The sequence below is a fragment of the Pinus tabuliformis genome, chromosome 1_1 (assembly GCF_031772625.1).
Source record: "Pinus tabuliformis cultivar Carrire ecotype Pingquan chromosome 1_1, CPIR1, whole genome shotgun sequence".
NCBI classification, from domain to species: Eukaryota; Viridiplantae; Streptophyta; class Pinopsida; order Pinales; family Pinaceae; genus Pinus; species Pinus tabuliformis.
The window spans coordinates 67,692,171-67,708,043 of record NC_142297.1 but is presented as its reverse complement, the minus strand read 5'-3'; positions in this window follow the sequence as shown (position 1 = coordinate 67,708,043).

Sequence of the window (15,873 nt, the reverse complement as noted above, 5' to 3'; positions counted from 1 at the left end):
ACACAGGTTGTGGCTCTTCCCTGTAGACCTTGGTCCATTTTGCGCAGTGCATGCGTGGATCATCTCATCCATAATATTTTTTGGCTAGACATATTTATGGTTTCCCAAATCATAGGCACATCATTCTTCTGTAGCCATGCCAGTCCTCAAAATTCCCTTGGTGCGTAACCTACCATCATGTGGGTGTTGTGTGTAGTGCCCACTTCAGTGCATCGAACCGCTACTATTCTGGCACCGTGCTTTGAAATTTTCTCAGAAATTCATCCACCGTTGTTAATCCATCATATGTCGGCAGCTCCCTTGCCTCTGTTGTCACACAACTCAATGATCTAATCATAATGTTGCAATTAACTGTTGTTGCTTCGTGCAACCGATTCTGCCATCGCTCCAGGGAAAATTTTAAGAACCCCCCTAAATTTATATGTATAATAAATGGGCGAATCTCCATGGTATATAGGAAAAATGGAAGGCGATTTTATCAATAATACAATATGTATATATAATTTTTTGGTGAATCTCTCACCAGGCATGGCGAATATTTTACTCAATTATAAAATCTTGTAAGATCTTGGCGAGTGTTTCACTAAATAATAAAACTTTGTAAGGTCCTAGTGAATCTTAGCATTGTGAACTCTTAGAGAATTTTAAAAAGTATAAAACCATATATGACAAGAGCCACATGGTGGCAATATCACTGTTTTTTTTTCACATTTCCACGACATGGAACTTGTTTATAAAATTATAAAAAAGCCAACCAAGTCCCTTATAACATGAAGGTAAGCTTATAACAGAGTCTGATACATCTACTATGCATGTCTTCATTCAAGTGTCATAGCTGCTATACTTAACACTGTGAAACACAACTCTCTCAGAACTCAACTCTATAGTGTAATTAAAACCTTTGGAAATTGAATCTAACAACTCTATAAAAAGGATTAGTGAAATAGAAGATTTTGTGAATGAGCCCACTAACTATCACTGCTAAACAATCAATCTAGACTATGAGGTCTTCCATCTTGATCGCAATGGTGCTCACGATCAAGGGAGTGTGACCACCTGGCCTGACATAATGGCCATCATAGCTTCCAATAATCAACAACCACCTTGCAAGGACATCCTAGCTCATGTCTCATGAATTTTATTCATCAATATTAACTGATATAAATCTTATAAAGATAATATTAAAATCCTCTCTAGATTCACTGTTAATACAAGGGTAAAGGAAATTTTCTAGCTCAAAGCACTAGCCAATACCAACTTTGGTATTTGTGACCCCTTTGTGGGGATGCACCTACCCTGCCCCGTTGGGTTTCTGCCTTGTAACATAGTTCAAGGATCACAAGACTTTCCAATCTTCCTACTCCATTAGACACACTTTATATGCTATACATAGTGAATGGAAAAGAAGCATTATAGAACACACAATTTCACAGAGGGAAGAAAAATCTTAGCCAGTTCAATATCAAAATCTTAACCATTGATTAATAAAGAATAACAAGTAGTGTAATGAATTGTTCCGAGTTATTTATTTACAAGCTGTAAAGAATGTAGTGGAATGGAAAATATTACTTAGGTAACCCTTCAATATTTTCTACTAATATGTCTGTGCATGTACATATGAAATTAAGAGCATTGTTGAATACAAATTTTCCTTTTCTCTTGCCTCCATTTTGACAAATCAGTGTGAAATCAGTTTCACTTTGAATCTCCTTTCCTGTGTGGATGTTTTGACAAGTCAATGTGAAATCAAAGTCACTTTGAATTTCCTTTCCTGCGAGGGATCGCATCCACAGTTGATTAGTAAAATATAATCTACTATATATTATGTTCAAGAAACTGACTGCAATCTAGAGTGGAAACGATACCTCAATTCTTATTCTGAATTTGAAATCTCAGGACAACATAAGAGATAAAAATGCATATGGCCTTAGTAGCTAGAAAACAATCACTCCATCATTACAAGACCACCTAGATTTCGGCACTTAATCTAAATAATGGCACTAGTTGCAGTGCTTATTTGCATTAACACCATGGAAAAGCAACAACAATGTTTCAAAGCACACTTACTGGAAAAGTTGTAATGTTCTGAGAATATTTAATGATAGCATCTGAACCTCGTAGCTATGTTGGGGAAACTAGGGAACCCAAATATTGGAAGATATCTCATACCAAATTTGAGAAAAAAATAAAAAAGAGAAAAAATCAAAATCTATAAATCAAGCAATGAATTGTTTACAAATCAAATACAATTCCTTTAACTAACAGTTAAATTGTGGTGATATATTTAAACATTTAGTAAGAGGGGAACTTCAAACCATGGAATATTACCTTTGTCATTACTGTCATCCCTCAATGACTGAGATTACAAATCAATACTTATGGAAATATTGTAAGAAATTCTGTGAAATAGTAAAGCATAACCTCTATTTTCAAGCAAAAAAATCAAGACATTGTTACATCAAGAGCCATAATTGATACATAATCAATGAATCAAGTCCTTGTATGGCACAAGCTTGTTTCACAACCTCTATTTTTTCAATAAAAAAATCAAACATTGTATGTGGTTATTGCCAAAAGGAAACTGCGTTCTAATTTGGAAGAGGATCTTATCAAAAGACATGGATTTATTCAAAGCTACAAAGCCTAATGGGTTACTGAAAACTAAGTTGGAATATGGGATCATGATACTTAAATTGAAAAAATATGCTTTCCTTTTAGAAACATTACAGTTATACAATGTTTTTTGAAAGCATTAGAATTTGAAATTAGGCCTTTCTATCAAGACAAATTTTCATTAACAGAATGTACTTTCCTACCTGAAACTTTGTAGATATCTAAGAAAAACTTGAAAAGCATAAGAGAACTTAGCATAATTTACTTTCTTTCCTTCCTTAACATTCTTAAAGAGTTGAGGTTCCCCAAGTCATCAGGTAACTTTCGAAGGAAATGACAGTTAGTAATAGTCCAATTCACAACTGAAGATGTGTCACAAATGCGAGGGGGCATCTCCTCCAAATCACAAAAGTACTCCAGGTTAAAATCTAGCATTATTGGAAGCTTAATGCTCGACTGGGTGTTATTGAACCTAGACATTTTTCCAATCTTCACTAAAAGCTTAAAGATAGTTTCTCTAAGTTCTACATGACTTTACTATGCTCTTGAAGTGGGGGCACATGCAGCCTCTCCAAGTGAATAGTCTTAAACTAAGTGAAGATAAGGTTGATAGATCATTCAGTGTGGATCTCTTTAACCCATAATTGAATACTATGTCTCTCTTGAACCCATAATTGAATACTATTAGGACTTTCAAATTTTTCATGGAACTCAAAAATGTTGGAAGAAAGTATTTGCTTCCAGAAAAGAGTAAAACTAAAGCCTCTGCTTGAGGATAACTGATGTCACACCAGTAATACTTCTCCATGGAATTTGTATAGGTAAACCACAAATGCAGAATTCCATTAGAATATTATGTTTATTGAATACACAAATGAAATCATTGCATTTCTTTGAAATATCTTTTGAAATCAAAATTACCGAAATTACATATCGATAACGTAGTGGGTGTAGGATAAAATTCACCCGTGTCATTCATAGAAATCATGAGAAAAAACCTAATACTATATAAAACCAAGAAAAATTCAAATTCATCACTTCTAGGGACCTCGTAACCACCCTACCAATACACAAGTATGTTCCTGTTCTCACTTTGAAAAATTACCCAAATTACAATCTGTTTACTCTAGCCTATGTTGGAAAGTTATAGAAGGATGACTAGTGCAATCAATCCATTCCTTTTAACCCTGGATTTGTTTCAGTTTAAAACAGAAGTATACAAATATACTTGTCCAATTTCTATGCTTTAACCATTGACCTTAATATGTTTTTACAATATAATTTCCTAAGTCTGTTTACTATCTTCATTATCATAAAAACCAACCTATATCCATATTAACTCCACATCTACCACTCTTAGGGGGATGAAATCTATTTATCCCTCTGAGCACTTGGTAGACCCAAAATTAAGATGGATCTAAGATGATAGAATTTCCCCTTTAAATAGTCTATGCTCACATGAATACCATGGTATTACCATGCGTCAATACCATGGGTTATCATAAACCTAGAGCTTAAAAATTACTAATAGTAATTTATAAAAGTTAATAAAATTAATAGTTGATTTTTATTTTATTTTTTATTTTAACCAAGCTAAAATGTTTAACATACATTAAATTACAACATCCATTTTTACTCTTGATCCACCAAGCCTCGAGAGGGATCAAATATTTCTTCACTCTATTCTAGTTTTCATATCACAATATTTGATACCTCTCAGGGGTTAGTAGATCCAGAGTAAAGATGGATCTATGCTGGTTTAATTCCCCCATTTAAATAGGCTACATTCCAGGTGAATACCATGGGTCAATACCATGTGCCATTTTGGTGAATACCATGGGTCAATACCATGTGCCATTTTTATTTTTATTAATACTAATATTAGGGTTAATAATGTTTTTTTGCATGGTATTAATAACAATCTAGTCCGTGGTATTTGTCCCATAGTATTTTGCCCATAGGTTTCACCTAAATATAACACATTTTTTGAGTGTTCTTAAATATAAGGTGACTTATGGAGTAAATATAAAAAATTGTTTTATTTGTTTACCATACCTCTCGTTTATTTATATTTTTATTAATTTACCATACCTCTTTTACAAATATATGTTATTTGGCCCATAGGATTCACTTAAATAAAACCTCTTTCTTGAGCCTTCATAAATAGAACGAGGGTTATGGACTAAATATAAAAAGAGGTTTTATTTATTTACCATATGTCTAGTTTATTTATATTTATATTTATTTACCATACCTTTTGAGTAAGTATAAAAAGATGTTTTATTTATTTACCATACCTCCACTTTACATATATTTTTATTTGTTTACACCCTTGCATGTATATAAGGTGACTTATGGAGTAAATATAAAAAATGTTTTATTTATTTACCATACCTCTCATTTATTTATATTTTTATTAATTTACCATACCTATTTTATAAATATGGTATTTGGTCCATAGGAATCACTTAAATAAAACCTATTCTTGAAAATGGGTGAATGGAAGGTTGTAACTCCTAATTTCAAGGGCTAAATTTACCTTTTTTACCCTCTCCCTTAAAATAAGGTGGGCTATTTGAGGTGATTTGTGAAAATGTAATATGATACAAAATATCCGCCTAATAAAAATTTTAAAATGCCTTAATTTCACCAAAGGCGAACATTCGCCCCTAAAATTTTCCATGCATCGTTCTATCTCTTCGTTAGAATCCGAAGTGCAGGAGCTTTCACACTCCCATGAAATCCTTCCATCTGCGGTCAGATTCACCCAATCCTATTCTTGTGTAGTTATCTTGTAAATACAATCGAGATCGTCATCACTATCATCATCACGCACCGGTTCAGTGTATCGCGCTCCTTCGACTGGATCAAGTGATACTACCACGCATAGTGACTTTTTCTCGAAGATCATTTTGTGCTTCTTCAGATTTATGGCTCTGTTCATATTGGTGGCCCAGTCTATTCCTAGTAGCATGGGATAGGGATTGCTGTCATCAACAATCTCTATCACTTCAAAATACACTTGCGCACTTGCACCTTCAATATCAACTGTTACCCCTTGCAATCTTCCCATGGGAAAAATCATCTGTTGGTTCGCCATTCATAACTGGATAGGGGACCATTGTAACGTGGGTCTGCCCATGCGTTCCCATGTTTGCTTTGGTAGTACATTCGTGTTCGAACCCAAACCCAGGATTACCTGATCCATTTCGTATTCACCTATTTGTGTAGTCAACCTCATTTCCCTTCCTGTGCGTAATGCATACTTTCCAAGTTTCTAGACCACGCACGGTACTCCTAACTCTGTGCACCTAGTGATAAGTTCTTTTTGTCCTTTGACTGCCTTGCTATCGCACAACAGTTTCATGCATGTCTCTAGAAAGGTAGTGAGCATTGAAGGATCCATACTTGGTTCTAGTTGATCCTTCCTACCTGAAGTGGAGGCCTCTGTGAAGCTCTTCTTAGCTTCCATGAATGTCTCCTTCACATATTCTAAATCAAACTCGGGTTCCTTTGTAGGAGCCTTGCGAACCCACGTGCTTTATTCTATGTACTTCACTTTATCATCTCCCATGGTCATACTGCTCCTGAGCATCATGTTTACATTTGGGTCTTCTTCGCGTGGCTCAAACCTCATCATTTTTAAATTCTAGGTCGGAGGGGGCTAGAGTACCCTCTTTTCACGCATCCTCACTATCAACGAAGGGCAGTCTTCTACCTCATGATCAAACCGTGTACAGTATGAACATGATATCCGTGTCGGGTTTGTACAATTGAGGGCATAGTGCCCTGGCCCTCCACAATTGTAACAAATTAGTTGTTCGTGACCCCTTCCTAGTCCCATTCCGCCTCGACCCCGACCATGCCCCTGAGATACAGCATCCACCATTGCTGCATTTGGGTCAAGGGCTCACGTTTTGGTCTGCACTCTTTAGGCGGGAGTCTGATTCATTATTAGTTCGAAGCTTTCGCAGGTGCATTCATCATGGCCTATCGACCTGCAGAAATTACAAAACAATTGTTGCGATGTCTGCGTATGCTTCTGCAACAGATGACAATTGTCTGTAGTGTGTTTCCCTCCTATTTGGAAGTTCATGCAACATAGTGCAGATGCCGCGCTCAGCCCTACCTGTGCCTCTGGTCTTAATGGAATCGACCCTCCTCCTGCCAAGTAGTTTGTGAACACTGGACAGTGGTCCTTCTCGAGCCCTTGGCCTTTGCATTTTATGCACCATATTTCCTCGTGCACCTCTGACTGAGGTGTCCTATCTTGTTTCAAACTTTGCATTTCCAGACACAGATTCTACAGTTGCACGTGGATTTGTTGGAATCCCAACCCAAGGTCTTGTATAGGGGTCTCATGGAATCTCATTGCTATTTCCAATGCTTCTGCCTGGGTGGAAAGTTTTTGTTGTGAAGGCGCCATCCTTAAGTGTGGTGTAAGTGAGGCCACAAACCATGCATGATACTATGCATCTGTTAACATCATATTGGCTTCGAGGATTGTACTCTTCAGCCTTTAGTGTAGATCCTAGGGGGTCTCGCCCAAGAGCATCGCGATCTCCTTAAACCCGATGATTGATTGTGTTTTTGATTTTGGCCTGCTAAATTCCCTGTTCAGCACGGCCTGGATCTCTGTGATCCCTGTGTTCGGGTGGTCATTAGAATGCTTGATATACCACATTAATGCGCGGTCCTGCAATGTGCTCACCATCGTAGCCTTTTTAATATTATCATCCATGATGCCCTGTGATTCCCATACTACTCTTACCACGAATCAGAATTGGTCTGGATCTTCATTTCCCACTCCTCTGAATACCGGTAGTTTGATTGCACTTGCCATACTGAACTATGGTGGTGGCAGAGGTGAGGTGGGTGGAGATGAAGGTGAGGAGGGTGAGATGGGTGTCGGTGTGGGTGGAGGTGGTAAACGTAGAATACACTGCCTTATCAGACTGACCGCACTTCTCAGAGAAACTTTCGCGAGATCTTCCTCGCTTTTCCGTGAAGGTGAAATTAAGGGACTGCTTTCCAATTCCTCACTACTTCCGCTTCTATAGATCTTCCCGCTTCGTGTAGTTCCAAACATTAATTTATTTGCGTAACCCACTTTTCACATAATAGCATCTTAATCCAAGTGTTCAAAGATTTAATATACTCACCTCGTGGTCCCTTGAGAAAACGACGTTCCACCTCACTGTGTCGACCACGAACCCAGTGATAAATCCTCCTATTATTCGCTCGAGCCAATGGTCCACAGCTCGTGCTATCTTATCTCCTGATGCTTCTAGTGTGTGCATTAAATCTGGAGTCCACACCATTAGTTTGTCGAGTCTACACCTTCCCTAATTGTCTGCTAACTTTGCAATCCACTCATACAGCTTAGAAGGAAAGGATGCAAAGAAAATTTCATGGATTTCCGTATACAAGTAGCACTCCAACCATTGTTCCTTAGATACTCGTGGATTTCTATTTTCCTACGCCGCGAACTTATGAATCTTCTTGTCCAACCACTCTTCAATTTATTTCTTCATTGGATTCCAGGGGCATGATATCAGACATCCTTTATGCAGATCGTGGCCCCGACAATGGAACCATTTGTTGGCTTGTATGGGCCTGACCTAGGTCCAGAGGTGATTTAGCCAAGCAAATCCCAGTACTACTGGCCCTTTCGGCAACAGTCTGTGGAGCGTGGACTGAGGTCTCACCCGAAGTATTATGGGAGGGTGCTAGAACCAGGTTTTCACACCCTGGGGATGTTTGATGAGCTTCTGGGGGTCCACGGCTTGACCTTGCGCGCACGTCACAACACACACTTTCTCTCCCTTCACAACCTGCAATGTTTCTTCCACGTAGGCCTACTCGGGGCGCAACCCGTAATATCCCAGTCCCTTGCTATTTAATTTGTGATTATCTGGTTACTTAACTTGTTTATGTAAGACTAAGGATTATTATAGCATATTCAACAATCATATCAGTGCACGCGATAAATAAAACAATATAAACATAAAGAAGGTAATGCACAACAGATACACAGAAATAGGAATCAACTTCTCTTTATTAATCTTCAATATTGATTACAAACTCGACACTGCCTTGCGTACTCAGCTGTAGGGGTCCACACACTCATCTGCGGACTCTACTAGGCCTCTGCACACTCAGCTGCAAAGCCTCTTCCTACTACTATGAACCAATACACTTAGACTCCTACTTTAAGCTCGAACCATTCCTATTCTTTTCTCCTCTTCCCCTGCTCTCTTTACAACTTAGAGCCTCACTCTATTTATACAATCCCATGGTTCATGGACCATGGGTAGGCCGAAATGACTTTAAATTACATTACATTACTTTAGGGCAGATAGCCCTATGACTTAACCTATACTGCGTGCTCTGTGCCCTTAAATAACAAAGTCTTACAAAACCTTTGACTAAAACTTGGGCTTTGAGCCCCAAAACATGTTGTGGGGGGATTCCATGCCTAACAATGCTTAGTTACAGTCGCGTATGAGAGGCCATTGCCTTCCAAAAGCAACCAAGAATCCTAGAGTGGTGATCCCTAACAACTGCCTTGAGCAATCCCCCTAGTTTATACAAGATCATGCAATCATCTGTAAATTCATGGGTATTTGACCCAGAGAACCAGACATCCTGCTATGGATCCATATCAAATGGAAGCCAAAATCCCCCTTTGATATCCACCTACGTGCCAAGGGTGTTTTCATAGTAATATTCGAAGATATGGAAAATCGAAAGCGAAATCTAGACAATGGCCCTTATTTCATGAATAGTGCTAGTCTATTTATGAGGTACTCGGAACCTGTTATAACTTAGAGAAGGAACAATTCTTAGCTGCCCCTATCTGGGTTCGACTGTATTGTCTTCTAGAGGATTTTTGGGAGATGGAAATTTTGAAATCAATCAGAAACTCCATCGACGACTTTGTCCAGGTCTCGGATATCACTCGACACAAAATGTTTTCTTCATATGCTTAGATATGCGTGTATATGAACATATCCCAACCTCTCTCGAAATTGGTGGAAATAGAATACCAGGATGAGACCTGGTCATAACCGTTGGACTATGAACACGTCCCGTTTAAATGCAGACTCTACCACAAATACGGGCATCTAATTCATGATTTACATCGACTTCGAATGACTTCCAGGAAGTTAAGAGGCGATGTCCTCCTCCAAGAAAAGTACCTCCCTCCAAAACCCCGTCAAGCAACTCTCAAGAAACCTCTAGCTGAATGGTTGGACCCTCTCAAGCAGCCCCCAATGACCCCTCTAGTAACTCCCAAGTGACCCCAAATCTCCGTTCACGAAATTGCTTCGCTATCCTAGCAAATTCAGTTGAACCAGATCAGTCAGCGACACCTGGGGTTGTGTCCCAATCCCAAGAATCGATGGAAGTATAATAGGGATAGGAAAACCACAAGAATAAAAGGCTGAGAAAATGTAAAACACTAGAGGATAACACCAACAATAAGGAAATCCAATAAGTCCTCAACTAGATATTCCATGCTTTAAAACATGATGTGAAGATGGATCAACTCAATTCTGATGAAAGGGTTATGGTCTCCTATTTGTGAAACTAGGCTAAAGATGGATCAATGGATATCCCCCAAGATCAGCTGGACCAATTCCATCAAATCTACAAGGATTGGGAGAAATTCCAAGCCTCTGCGGATTCCCCTCCTCAATTGGCTTTAGCTATACGAGATGAAGATACATCCACATGACAGAAAAATACTAGCTCGAGCTCTAGGAAGAAATATAAAAGGCGAACTAGAGAAGTGATCCGGAAGCAGGGGTGATCTTAGTCAACTCAGGACAAAATAACATCCTAACGGAGTATTATCAGTGATCCCTCCCCCCCCCCCCCCTCTCTGCCCCCTCCTCCTCCCCACTCAATGAAGCTACTATCATGGAATATAAGAGGCCTCAACTCCAAGGGGAAGTTGAGGTATCTGAAGGATAGAATCCAAACAGAGAAACCAAACATAGTATTCATATAGAAACTAAAGTGACACAGGAAAAATCATCAACAGGAGCTGGCCTTTGGCGAAATGCATGGCACTGGACGTAAGGGGTAGTGTAGGAGATCTGAGTATTCTCTGGGACCCTTGATCCATCTCCTTCAGGCACTAGATCTCCAACCCCCATACCCTTTCAGGCTAATTTGAATGCATAGGATCTTCTGAGAAGGTTTGGTTAACAAGAGTTTACAACCCTTCCCTCCCAAGGACGAAAGTAAGCTTTCTCCATAGTCTGTAGCACCTCAAGGAGATTTAGGGGGACACCAACTAGATCCTGGTTGGGGATTTCAAGATCATAAAAGATCTCAGTGAGAATAAGGGAGGAGTTCAATGATTGGATTCGATATCCCCGACATTCCAGGAAACCATCCAAGACATGGGAACCAAGGACATTGATTTTAAGAATTTCTCCTTCACCTGGAACAATTATCGGGGAGCTAATTATCAGATAACCTAAAAATTAGATCGTTTTCTTCTTTTTGATAACATCCTCCATCAGGATCTATTTTTTCAAGTGTCGATCCTCCCGTGCCTGGGATCGGATCATTGGCCAATCTGTCTTGAGATCAATATGTGGATGGCTCCTCGCAACCATCTGTTTCGCTTTGAATAATTCTGGATTAACAAGCCAGACTTCCTGGGAAAGCTGGAAGAATGGTGGAAAGCAATCAGGGTGTTTGGTCACAACCCAATGGAAACTTTCCAACTAAATATGAAAGAATTAAAAGGAAAAATCAAAGAATGGAACTGATTGGACTTCAACAATATCCATTGGGAAAAGTGATGAGTTGAAGAATACATGCGATATATTCAACAACAGATCATCTTGGAAGGGAGAACAGATGCCCTCATAGCCTAGGAGGGACAACTCCTAACTGATCTAGAACAACAACGGAAATAGGAGGAAATCCTGTGGAAACAAAAGTCGTGATTCCAATGGCTCAAGGAGGGTGAACAAAACACAAAATTTTTCCATAGGACCATGTTGAAGCATTGCTAGTATAACCAGATCTTCTCCCTCAATGGCTATGATGGTAGATGACTGGTGCAACATGAGGAAATTTCAGAAGAGTTGATCACTCACTTCTAGACTCTATTCACAGAGCCAAATAATGATAGGAGTGAGGCAATCTCCAGGATCTAGCAATGCATTCCAAAATTAATTTCGGAAGATCAAAATGAGGCCCTTATGAGAGAAATCTCCTTGGAAGAAGTGGATGAAGTGGTACAGGCTCTTCCATCGAACAAAGCCCTTAGCCTAGATGGTTTCACCTTTGAATTCTTCAAAGATGGTTGGAAATTTCTAGGAGATGAGATTCATGAGTTAGTAAAACACTCTCGCTGCACCCAATGGATTTGGTCAGGTTTGAATGCAACATTTATGATGCTTATCCTTAAGAAGGGCATGACATTGGACCCTGTTGGGTTGTGTTATATTCTTTCCATGACTAACCCATGTGGTGAATAGGGGGGTTAGAGGGGGGGTGGAGCCCCCCCTTCCTTGTGTCGATCATGCAGCGGGGGGGTCACAGGGGGGGCAGTAGCCCCCTCTCTCTAGGGGGTTTGAGGGGGTTGGGTAGCCCCCCCTCTACGGGGTCCGGGGCAGCGCCCTCGGAATTTTTTTTTGGACCCTATATTAGGTTGGGCAAACTTACATATGGTTTTTGGTCCATGGTTTTGGACGTGATGGTTTTCGATCCATGGTATTGGATGCTTTGACATGTATAAATGTGTATTGTAACATTGCAAGGAAGTAATGAATAATCAAGCTGGTAGTCTCAGTTTTGGGATCCAGGGGAAAATATTTGTGTATATGTGTTTTATGTGTTATGCTCTCGCATTGTTTATTTTCTATGTTTTAGAATTTGTATGCAGGTAATTTCTGTACGGGTTAAAACCTACATTTGGTATCAGAGTTGTTTTTGGCTTCAAGGGGATGCCCTTGTTGTTGAGGGGTTTCGCTCGAGCTTGTGGTAGACCCTGTTCAATGGGAGATCTGCTAGATCGAATCTGGTGGTAAAAGAAGATGGCGAGCAATGGAAAGATAGAGATCAAGAAATTTAATGGTCAAAGTTTTGAGTTGTGGAAACTCAAGATGGAGGATCTGTTATTGGATAAAGATCAGAGGATCGCAATAGATTCAGGTACTAAACCAACGGGAGTGTCCGATGAAGAATGGAAGAAGTTGGATCGAAAGGCAAAGAGCACAATACGATTGTGTGTCTCAGATTCAGTATTGTTGAATGTATCAGGGGAATCTACGATAAAGGCTTTGTGGGACAAGTTAGGGACTTTGTACCAATCTAAGTCTTTGATGAATAAACTGTTCCTGCAGAAAAATATGTGTAACCTGAGGATGAAAGATGGAGACTCAGTGACTGAGAATCTGAACGCATTTAATACTGTGGTAAGTGAATTAGCATCTGTTGATATTAAAATTTCAGATGAAGATAAGTGCATCAGTTTGTTGTGTTCTATACTAGATTCGAGGGATAGTCTGGTTATTGCAATAGGTAGCAATGCAACTGCCTTGCAGTTTGATGAAATAGTCTCAGCCTTGCTAACAGAGGAGATGAGATGGAAAAATATGGAGAGCCAGAATGGTGATGCCTTGTCTGTACGAGAACAATCCTAGAACAGAAACAAAAATAATTCATCGAGTGGGAAATCTAAATCTAGAGGGAGATCTAAATCTCCAGGAAAACCTGTAAAGGTGGTGTGCTGGAAATGCGGAAAGGAAGGGCACTACAAAAGGGACTATAAATCTAAAGCTCTTGACAAAGGAAAGGGATCTTATGATGCTCCTTCTGCAGAGGCAAAAACCACCTCAGATGAAGGTGGGGATGTGTACTTGGAGTCTTCAAGTACACATGTAGATCATGAGGCACGATTGATTGACTCAGGTGCATCCTTTCACTTCACTCCCCATAGAGAGTGGTTCTGCGAGTATGAGAAATATGATGGCGGTGATGTATTCTTGGGGGATGACAGGAAGGCTATAATCATTGGTCGCGGAAAATTAAAGTTGAAGTTGCAAGGTGGAAGGGTTAGAACACTTCCATGTGTTCTACATATTCCTGCATTGGCTAGAAATCTGATTTCTATAAGCAAGCTTGATGATGCAGGTGTAAAAACAGTGTTCGAGAAGGATACCTGCAAGATGGCTTGGGGAGCACTGGTATTGATGCGGGGAGTTTGGATTAGAACTCTATACAAGCTGCAAGGTTGCACGGTTGTTGATGGGTGCAACAGTTCTGTGGTTCTTGAAAGTGGAGCAGAAAATCTAGTGGTCTCTGGAGAGAGGACCATGCTGTGGCATAAAAGGCTTGGACATATTGGAGAGAAGGGCCTTCGAATACTTCATGGTAAAGGTATGGTAGAAGGTATGAGTAATAGTTCTTTAGATTTTGATTTCTGTGAAAATTGGGTATATGGGAAGCAGAATCGGGTGAGTTTCCCCTCTGGTGGTAAGAGGGTGAAACATATATTAGAGCTTGTGCATAGTAATGTGTTTGGACTAGTGAAGGTTCCATCACTCAGTAAGTCTATGTATTATGTATCATTTATAGATGACTTCTCAAGGAATACATCGATATATTTCCTTAAGAAGAAATCTAAAGTCTTTGACAGGTTTAAAGAATTTAAGGCTCTGGTGGAAAACCAGACAGAGAAGAAGATAAAGGTGTTGAGGAAAGATAATGGTGGAGAGTTTTGCAGTAATGAATTTGAATAATTCTATAAGAAGTGTGGTATAGCACAACAGAATACTACTCCATAAACACCTCAACAAAATGGAGTTGCAAAAAGAATGAACAAGACGTTGATGGAAAGGGCAAGAAGCATGCTCAGTGGTGCCGGGTTAGGATAGGAATTCTGGGTAGAGGCGGTGGAGACAACATGTTACCTGGTCAATAGATCACCTTCATCAACATTGGAGGATAATACTCCACAAGAGGTATGGACTGGTAAGAAACCCTCTCTTTCACATTTGAGGGTATTTGGATGTGATGCATATGTGCATGTTCCAAAGGAGAAATGAACCAAGTTGCATAGTAAATCTGAAAAGTGCATCTTTATTGGATATAAAGATGGTTTAAAGGGTTATAAGCTTTGGAACCCAGTAACAAGGAAGGTTGTATATAGCCGAGATGTGGTGTTTAGAGACGTGAAAGATGTTATTAAAAATGAAGTCCAACCAAAGGAAACTGAGAAGATAGAGTTTAGCTAAAGGAGGAAGAATCAGACTCTACAACAGAGGAGGAATCAGAGATGAAGAGCCACAAACTCCGGGTGTGGGAAGATGAGTTCAAGAAAGAAGGCAACCAGAAAGGTATAGTCCATCTGCTTTCTGTTCAAATTTTTCTTTATCTATTACTGATGATGATCCCAGAATTGTGAAGGAAGAAGTAGATTCAGAGGATGGAAAACTCTCAAAAGAGGCCATCGTTGATGAAATGGCATCTTTCCACAAAAATGAGGCTTGGGATCTGGTGGAGTTGCCGACTGGAAGGAAACCCATTGGCAAAAAATGGGTGTTCAAGAAGAATACAAATGCAGAAGGAAATGTGGAGAAATACAAAGCTCGGTTGGTAGCAAAAGGTTATTCCCAGGTGCTTGGAATTGATTTTGGTGATATTTTTTCTCCTGTTGCCAAGGTAACTTCTATTAGGTTACTTTTATCTGTTGTTGCTGCTTTTTCTTTTGAGGTAGAACATATGGATGTGAAGACAACATTTCTTCACGGGGATCTGGAAGAGGATATCTACATGAAGCAACCTGAAGGCTTTGCGGTGAAGGGTAAGAAAGAACTGGTGTGCAAGTTAAAGAAGTCTCTGTATGGGTTAAAACAGTCACCAAGGATGTGGTATCAGAAATTTGATACATTTATACGGGGACTTGGCTTCACTAGAAGCAAAGTAGATCATTATGTGTATTTTAAATTAATTGGTGACCGTGTTATTTATCTGGTCTTGTATGTGGATGATATGTTGCTGGTTGGAAATGACAAAGAAATTATCTAGGATTTGAATACTCAATTGTCCTCCAAATTCGACATGAAATATATTGGTGCTGTAAACTATATTTTGGGCATGGAAATTAAAAGAGATCGGACAAAGAGGAAGCTCTGGTTAAACCAGAGGAAGTGTGTCGAGACAATACATAAAGGTTTAATAAGCAAGATAGTAAACTGGTGAAGGTTCCTATTCCTATAAGTGTAAAGT